Source organism: Protopterus annectens, chromosome 17.part0, assembly GCF_019279795.1.
Source record: "Protopterus annectens isolate FY-2018-M chromosome 17.part0, PAN1.0, whole genome shotgun sequence".
In the NCBI taxonomy this organism is placed as follows: Eukaryota; Metazoa; Chordata; order Ceratodontiformes; family Protopteridae; genus Protopterus; species Protopterus annectens.
The window spans coordinates 727,223,410-727,233,181 of NC_056751.1; positions in this window are offsets into that span (position 1 = coordinate 727,223,410).

Consider the following 9,772-nt stretch of genomic DNA (forward strand, 5'->3'; position numbering starts at 1 on the left):
ATTCCTATAGTTTCTGAACTCTGGATTATTGTAAGTACATTGCTGGACCATAATATAGTGTATGTTTTTCTAACTTAATGGATGCACAAAGACTACACTATTAGAAAAATGACCACTTGCTTGTAAAATGAGGCAATTATATAATGTCTGTTAAGGAAAGATTTTATGAATTATTGACAAAATAGTACTGCATAGGTAAAATACTTTTTTAGTAAATGAAAATATTTTAGATGTAGAGTTAAACAAATAGCTAAATCTATCAAAAGATTGAGAAGAAATGAACACAATGAATCATCGATTTACTCAATGCTAAGGAAGACAACTTAAAACAGTGGTCTCAAACTCCCAGCCCTTGGGTCAGATGTGGCCTGTTAATACTTTTAACCTGGCCTGGGAAGCCTTGCTCAAATTTGCCCTGCTCCTGTTAATTTTTTTTAACAATGTCTGTATGGTTTGCAATCCAAGCTACATTACACCGAGGAATGCTTATCTTCATGGTTTGGATTGCCTGTAACAATACTTTTCTGTTATTGGCTTGACTATGAAACCAGAGAGAGAGAGACTCCCTGAAGGTCAAAACAGAGTCTCAGAAGCTCAGCTAAAGAAAGAAGTTTATACGGCTTAAGTGTTGCATGCCAGAATTAGCAAATGGAAGAACAAGAATTTGTACTTATTAATGATACAATAAAATTGTGGCAGAGCTAAACACCTAGCGGTGTAAACCTTGGCTCGTGATGATTGTCACTGCTGAAGTGACACTCCGACCCCATGTGCAAAAATGTGAAAAGGGGTTGAGGATGGATGGATGGATGGATGGATGGATGGATGGATGGATGGATGGAATGATACAATAAAAGGATAACAAATTAAATATTTGTGTTTAGTGAAGAAGGTTATTCCCCTCAAAGTCCTAATGAAGAAGTCACTTGAGAGTGACAGAACAGCAATCTATGAGCTCCATGAGCTGAATGGGTGATGGGTTTGATTTTGTAGATATATGGTGGTGAACTCTGCACCAAAAAACATTAACCTACAAACCTTGGATTCACAACAGATCTTATTTGTCAGGGGGTTAAAGCTGACTAAGGAGATAATTGACAATAAAAAATGACAACATCCACCAGTAAAAAGTAAATTCTGTCTATCATAATCACTATTATTCCAGCCAGAGCTCTGGGACCAGATGGATGTTATACCAATTTCTATACAACATTTGAATACATATAACAGATTTTTACAAAACATTTAAATATGTGATATAGAGGGCCCCCTGCTCCAGCATTATGTGCATGCAGAACTGCAAGGCATCTTTCTATGCTGTCCTAGATTTACAAGAATTTTAGTTTTTCCAAAACAAGGCAGCAATAAACATATTCCTTACAACTATAGACCTGTTTTGCTAAATTATCTCCTATCTCACATGTCCATTAGCGCAAGGGCTCTTGAAAGTGCATGGGGAGGGGCTGAAGATCATTGCATTATATTTAACTACATGCATATTATGAGTTTGAAGAGTAGGATTCCAATAGCAGATTTGATGCCATACACTGGACATATCATTGGTGGGTACTGAAGTTTATGAATTTTCCCCTGCAGTTTACAGATAGTATATATATTTTTTTATTTTCTTCCCCTTTGGTCAGCATGGTCTCTAGAAGGACTTATTCTCAAACTTTTCAGATCACAGTTTGCAGGATGCCTCCTCTCCCCTCTAATTTTATTATGGTGGCTGAAACATTAGTACACTATATCTAAGATAAATATACATGGCAGGAGTTACTGTCCCAGGCTCTGATAGCCTAACATGCACATGGTTTGCAGATGATTACGTAATATGGCTGCAGGACTCTACAAGGAATTGCCAGCTAGTTTTGACTGTGATAAACAATTTCTGTACTTCTCCAGATCTAAAATTATACTTAGTGAAATATCTACTGTTTCCCATAAATTACATAGCTACTCAGTATTTGGGGTTATTAGAACTTTCTCCATTAACAATCATATCCAGGGAAATTACACTGGTATACTAAAATCTACAAACATAAATAATAATTTGAATTAAGTATTTTTCTGTACTGGAGGAAATACAGCACACAATTTCCACCTGAAAAAAACAATTTACCTTCCCATCCTTAGCAAACTACAGATTGTTAAAATAAGTAATCTTTTGAAAAAGATTATTTATATTTTGGCATTTCTGTCACATCATTTGTACAAAAGATACATACATTTTTCAGTCCATAATCTCTGATTTGTTAAAGAGGTCAGTATTACCCAGGATTATCAAGATAAATTTGATGTCCTCTATGAATAAAGATAGTGCAGGTTTGCCCAGTACTTTTAACTATACGGCAGTCACAATTGTTTGACAACATCTAAGAGATGGAATGTTTGTTAGGCTAATTTCGGGGCTGGCAGATACAGAGGTGCTACATGTTATGTACAGTAAGAACCTCAATAATTCAGATTACAGTGTATGAACCAGGGGCTCTTGAGGCTTTGGTCCAGCTTATTTTGCCTATCACAATGAAATAAATGGTATAGTTTCATGTAAAGAAGATTTTGCTGCTTCCCCATCTTCCAGGTTGGCATCAAATAGCATTTATTGCCACAGATGGACAGGAGCAGATTATGTGTTTATGCTTGATCTCTTGAACTTCACCAGGAAATGGATTAAAATGTTTATAGATGTTTCAATCTGATGTCTTTCAGTTATTTTATCTCTGTCTCTCTTACAATATTCAATATTTAAAATACACTTGTTTAGACTTTGAATTCCACTTTCTAATAATTGCTTTTTTGCCAACCACCAGAATTAAACTTAATAAGGCCTTAGTATATCTAGACAATTCAGATCCTGTATCCATCTACAACCCCTTTTTCTCATTGTTGCACATGAGGTTGGGGTGTCCCTTCAACAGTGACAATCATCTAGAGCCAAGGTTTACACCGCCAGGTGACTAGCCCTGCCACAGTACTTCTTCCACACCACTCACACACACACTCGCACCTATGACCAATTTAGAGTGCCCAATCCACCCACTGCATATATTTAGAATGTGGGAAGAAATTGGAACACTAAGACAAAACCCACACAAACACAGGGAGAACATGCAGACTCCACACAGAAGACACCCCAGCCGAGAATCAAACTGGAGAACCTCTTGCTGTGAAGTGACAACACTATCCTCTGAGCCACTGTGCCTCCCTAATTTCAGAGCCTGTATCCCACCTCAAAAAAAGAATTTCCTTAGTACACCCAATTGCTCACCTAATATTTCAACCAGAGTACTTTGTAGAGAATTTTAAAGTCTTTTATCTCATTACACTCTCAAAACATATGTTCCCACTTACCTCTTTCTTTCCCATCACACTTCCAACATTTCTCATCTACCTGAGGAAAAATTCTTCAGAGTCTGCTTGGGGTATAAAAAGACATATACTAACACCTACAAGCAAAAATCCTAGATCTTCTAGACTATCCCATCAACTCAAGTAATAAACCACATCATTCTATTGGAAGGGTCAACTTATCCAACTTAATCCCTGCCTTTTTCCCTTCCCAGATAAAATCCTTCTACTCTTTATTAATTACTGTCAGCAACTTCTCCTATGACTGATAAAATATGCCTTACTTGTATATAACACTAAGGGAATGAAAAACATTTTCACTACTCGTATCTTACTATCCATATCCATAAACAAGAGCTTTCAGTTTCTCAGTCTTTGTGTTAACTTCCGTTCAATCTCTTCCCAGATATCCTTAGCTGCCATAACAAAATCCTTTTTAGCCTATTCTCCTAAATACTTCATTTTATCATGGCTCCGTAAATGTGGGTTTTGCTGAACCATTTCATGTGTGGGTATGTAGTTTCCAGCTATAGTCTTTGATTTGTCTGCATTCATTTTATATCCCAAAAACATGAAACTGTCTCCTAATGTTCCACAACACTCAGATGTCCTTTTCTAGTTTTATAATGTACAAAATAATATCTTGTGCAAATAAAGCCAACTTTTCTTGATTATCATTCCAATTATATTCTTGAATTTCCAAGTGCCTTATTTTCTTTGCCTATGCTCTAAATATAATGCAAATAACAAAGAAGAAAGAGGATAACTTTCTGAAAGTTAAGAAAGTTCAGTTACAGATTTGCTGTTCTGAACTGTTTGGAAGTTTCTAGAAGGCCAGTGCTTGCTTGGGCTAAAGGGAAGTCTCTGTGTTTACCAGTGGGAGTGGTTAACACTGAACAGCCTGCCTGTCCCTGGAGGAGTGGTTACTACCTAGAAGCTGTAGTTTTAGTGGCCATTTTGGGTCAATTCTAAACTCATTGATCTGTCTCTCTTAAAACCCGGCTGCCTCGTGGTTTTGGCGTCTTTTCAGGCTTGCTAGTTGTTGCTGAAGCACATACCAAGGGGAGAAAACGCTGAGAGAAGAAAAGGAGCCACTTTTGTGATTTTAAGTATTTTCTTCTGATTTTTTGTTAAGCTTTACTGCTTTGCCGCCTACTTTTTGGCATTTTCCGGCTTGCTAAAGTTTATATCTGTAACAGTAACAGTACTTGAAACACATCTAGAGCCTGTTTACTGCATTTCCTGTGTTGCACTTAATTTAAAATTGTTTTTTTCACTAAAAACTGCATTTTACCTGATTTTGGTTTAGCACTCAAGTGTGGGATCATTTATTGCACTGTTGTGATTATTTCGCTGCTTGTGTATCTCTGCTACCTTTAAACTACAACAAAAAGAAAAAAAAACAAAAAAAATCTTGCTTTTTTCCCATTTTCTGAAAGTTAAGAAAGTTCAGTTACAGATTTGCTGTTCTGAACTGTTTGGAAGTTTCTAGAAGGCCAGTGCTTGCTTGGGCTAAAGGGAAGTCTCTGTGTTTACCAGTGGGAGTGGTTAACACTGAACAGCCTGCCTGTCCCTGGAAGAGTGGTTATTACCTAGAAGCTGTAGTTTTAGTGGCCATTTTGGGTGAATTCTAAACTCCTTGATCTCTCTCCCTTAAAACCCTACAACTCTCTTTTTGCGCAGTTTTGCGCACTGAGCAGCACCGGGCAGCGCTGCCTAAGCAGGTTTAAACTATTCCAGGCTCCACAAAGTCTGCTCTTCACTTTTTCCCTTAGAACTGTTCAAACTCTCAAAGTAATCACTCTATTCTCTTTCTAAAGCCCTGCACTTGCTCAGCTCTTATAAGGAAACACTAGCTAACTAAAGCACTACACCCTCCTTGACTTCTCATAAGTATTAGGCTCCCGATTGGTCCTTCCTGATCAAGTGAAAAATCAGTTCCCTTCCCTAATCTGATCAGTAAAAACAGTTCCCTATACTAATCTGGTATGTCCAAGGGTCAATTTCAAGGTTACTCTCCAGTCCAGCTGGTGAATCTGGGAATTTTGAGGCAATATTACAATTGCCTTATATACACAGACAACCCTCTCCTCCTTCCAACAAACTCTAATACATGTGAGAGATGCAGTTACACAGCCAAACTGGAGGCAGAGCTCTCTCAATCCAAGACTGGCACAATCAGTCAGGAGGAAAAGGTAACCACCCACACCACAAATCCAGTCTCACACAGACCTATTGCATCTGCATACCCAACACATAAACACACAAAAACATACACGGAGGCTCTAAATAAAAATCTGCCTAAACAGCAAAGACCTCCTAAGCAGACATCCAAACAACAGCCACCCCTCAACAATACCCACGAATCACATATCTCACAAAATCAGTGTGCCTCACAGTCACAGCCCTTAAGGCCAAACAACACACCAAATACACTTGTTATAGGGGACTCTATTGTTTGGCACACTGACATCCCGCTCACCAGACTGAACAAGGAGAAGGTCACTGTAAGCTGCTTGTCGGGTTGCCAGGATCCGCCACATAACGCAAGCACTCAGGTCACTCCAAAGCAAGTACAAGTATGACTCTGTCATTGTCCATGCTGGTGTGAATGACCTGATATGTACCTCCCTGGACTACATGAAAAGAGACATAGAGGAGCTCTCTGACCATGTAGCCCAGGCTGGTATGACCCTAACCTTGAGTAGCATCTTGCCCTCACCAAGAATGATGCCACAGTATAAAGACAAAATGATCAGTTTCAACAATTGGCTAAAGTATTGGTGTCATTCAAAGGGGATCCAGTGTCTGTCAGCCTGGGATGACATGCTCGACAAGCCACGTTGCTTCACTAGGGATGGCTTGCACCTGTCACCCTTAGGCTTTCATATACTGGCCAAGGCTCTTGCCACCCCCATAGTGCCTTTTTTAGGCAAGGCTCAAAGGACAAACCCACCTCCATAGACAACCCAAGGATAAAAAAACGAAAGGTAATGCTACTCAATGCCACAAGTCTAAACCTCAAGATGCACGCACTCGAGGCTCTCCTCAGTATGGAGAAAATCGATGTCTGTGCAGTAACAGAAACCTGGTTCAAGGCTCCTGAGAGCACCCCAGCACTACCAGGTTATAACTCATACCATGCTTTTCTGCCCCAAAACTCGGACCGAAGCACAAAAGGAGGGGGAGTATCTATATTCATCAAAGATACCTACACCTCCAGGTTAGTGGCATTGCACGAAGCATCGGAAACCATCCATGTGTAACTAACAGCGGGCAAAACTGCCTTTCAGTTTGTAGCCTGCTACAGAACACCCTCCCTATTACAAGAACCCCACTTGGCATTCCTGAGAACACTGGAGAATATGAAGGTCTCTCCAAACACTATGTTATTGGGTGACATCAACTACCCAAACATTGACTGGGAAAACTACTCAAGCCCAAACACCCTCACCCAATGGTTCCTTGAATTTATAAACTCTAACGCAATGGAACAACTGGTCACCACTCCCACAAGAGGGAACAACATATTGGACCTGGTCATCACCAACATGGGGACTCTATGTTCCACACCAGAGGTAAACCCCTCATTGGTAAGATCAGACCATAAACAAATTTCCCTGGGCATCCATATCCCGTCCCCACCCACAGCCAAGGAAATCACTGTAAAGAATTTCTCAAAAGCCAACTTTGCACTTCTCAAGACTGAGGTGGAATCCTTCAAAGCCCCTGGGCCAGAGGATAATACAACAATAAAATTAAAATAAGGCACCAAAGTTACACACTGGATACTATCCACAGTAATTTTATTACAAAAAAGAACAGTAGGTGAGCGCTTTCACAACTCAATGTTGCTTCATCAGACAATGTTGATGCAAGTCATACTTGGTTAAATACTTAAGCAATCAATGTAATTTCAAACACTTAAAGCAATACTATCAAATAATTAAACACTGTTGGCACAAGTCCATAGGAAGCTGTATAATTAAAACAAACCTTAAAATCTATATCCATGTCTCTACAAAAGACATAAATATTACTTTTTATATAAAATACCATATATAAAAAACTTTTCATAGCTATTATAAATAATTTAATATAAACTACGTAAACCTTAATAACACATTAAAACAAAAACTTATAATTAATGTTTAAGACGTCTTGCCTTGAGGCAAGGAACTAATGAGGTACAGCCATTCAAGCCAGGGTATCTGTCTGCATTTAGCTTAATAATCCATTTTTGTTCTAGCTCTTCTGTGTGGTTTTCTATATCCCCACCTCTATTTGTCCTTAGTATTTGTTGTAAAACCAAAAACTTAAAGCAATGAGTGCTATTTGTGTGCAAAGTGTGATTAGCTAGGGCATTAGACTACTTCTGATTCCGTATATCCCTTACATGTTCTAGTATTCTGCCTTTAAAAATTCTGTTCATCTTGCCTACATAATAGGCATGACATACTTGACAAAAACTAAAATAAATAACATCTGCACTCCTGCAATCATAATAATTCTTCGTATGTAATTTGAAATGTTTCACTGGATGGATGTACTCATTTTTAGTATAGATATACTGACAGGCTGCACAATTCCTGCATGGAAAAGTGCCTTGTCTATTGGAAAGGTTCTTTCTAAGGGGTTGGTATTCTTTATTACAGAGATGTTGCTTCAATGACACATTATTCTTGAAACTAAAGTTTGGGGTATCACCAATCATAGAAACAAGGCCTGGTGTTTCCTGTAATAAATGCCAATTCTTCTTTATAATATCTGTGTACTTGTTGATATCACTTGCAAATCGGAAAACTACTCTAAACTTGTTCCTATCAATATCTGTATCATCAGATGTTCTTGTATCGGTTCCATAAGAGCTCATGTAAGGTTTACATCTTGTTGATTTAACTTTTCATGCTTCTGGTATCGCATTCGTAATTTCTAAACTGGAATAACCTCTTGTTATAAATTCACTTTGTAATTTATCCAAAGCAGCTGCGGCCTCTTCATTATTGTGTAAACGTAAAGAACCTGCATTCCCTTGTTATAAAGCAAGCTGATAAAGGTGGTAAAATTTTTTAATGGACAAAGATCTATACATTAGCCAGATGAATGCTTTGTTATTAGATAATTGCATTTATCAAGCATTAACAAAAGCAGCTGTAACTGCTATCATTGATAAAGTGTCCTTTTTAGTATTTGATTTACTGATTACGGGATTAATTGACGAACCTTTGTTTAATTACTTCTTAGTACAGAAACCTTTAATTCCTAGAATATATGGTTTACCCAAAATTCATAAACACATTACTGCCCCTCCTATGCGCCCAATCGTATCAGGAGCAGGTTGGTGTACTGAGCCTCTATCGATTTATGTAGAAGGTATTTTACATGAGTTTTTAAGTGGTTGTCACACTATTCTTAGAGATACGAATATGTTTTTACAGCGATTATATGACAGGATGGAAACTGTTGATGATGATGAAGCATTTGTGTTTCTTACTATGGATATTGAATCTCTTTTTACGAGTATTCCGAATGTATGGGGGATTGATAAAATAAGAGAGTTCCTTAACATAGACAGGAAGCTCACTACAAATAAGATTCTGTTGGTCTGTGGTTTATTAGAGATCATACTTGAAAATAATGTTGTTACCTTTCAAGACGAATGTTTTCTACAGATGAATGGCGTAGCAATGGGCACTTCATGTGCAAACAGCTACGCCAATCTATCATTAGTACGATGGGAAGAACAATATGTTTTATCGATCTTGAATCCTTATTATGATTATATCCTTTGGTATGTACGTTTCGTGGATGACGTTTTTGTTTTGTGGAAAGCGCATGGTTCAAACATTAGCAATTTTGTAGATTATTTACACGGCACCACAGATTTTTTGAAATTTACCTTTACATTCTCTGACACATCCATTGATTTCTTGGATGTGAGTGTTACTAAAACTGATTTGAAACGGTTGAAAACTAGCATTTACCATAAACCTACAAGAACTAATGCCTATCTCCACAAGTCTAGTATGCACCCGAGGCACATACCTAGAAATGCCCTTAAAGGACAAGTATATAGGACTTTACGTTTACACAATAATGATGAAGAGGCCGCAGCTGCTTTGGATAAATTACAAAGTGAATTTATAACAAGAGGTTATTCCAGTTTAGAAATTACGAATGCGATAGCAGAAGCATGAAAAGTTAGATCAACAAGATGTAAACCTTACATGAGCTCTTATGGAACTGATACAAGAACATCTGATGATACAGATATTGATAGGAACAAGTTTAGAGTAGTTTTCCGATTTGCAAGTGATATCAACAAGTACACAGATATTATAAAGAAGAATTGGCATTTATTACAGGAATCACCAGGCCTTGTTTCTATGATTGGTGATACCCCAAACTTTAGTTTCAAGAA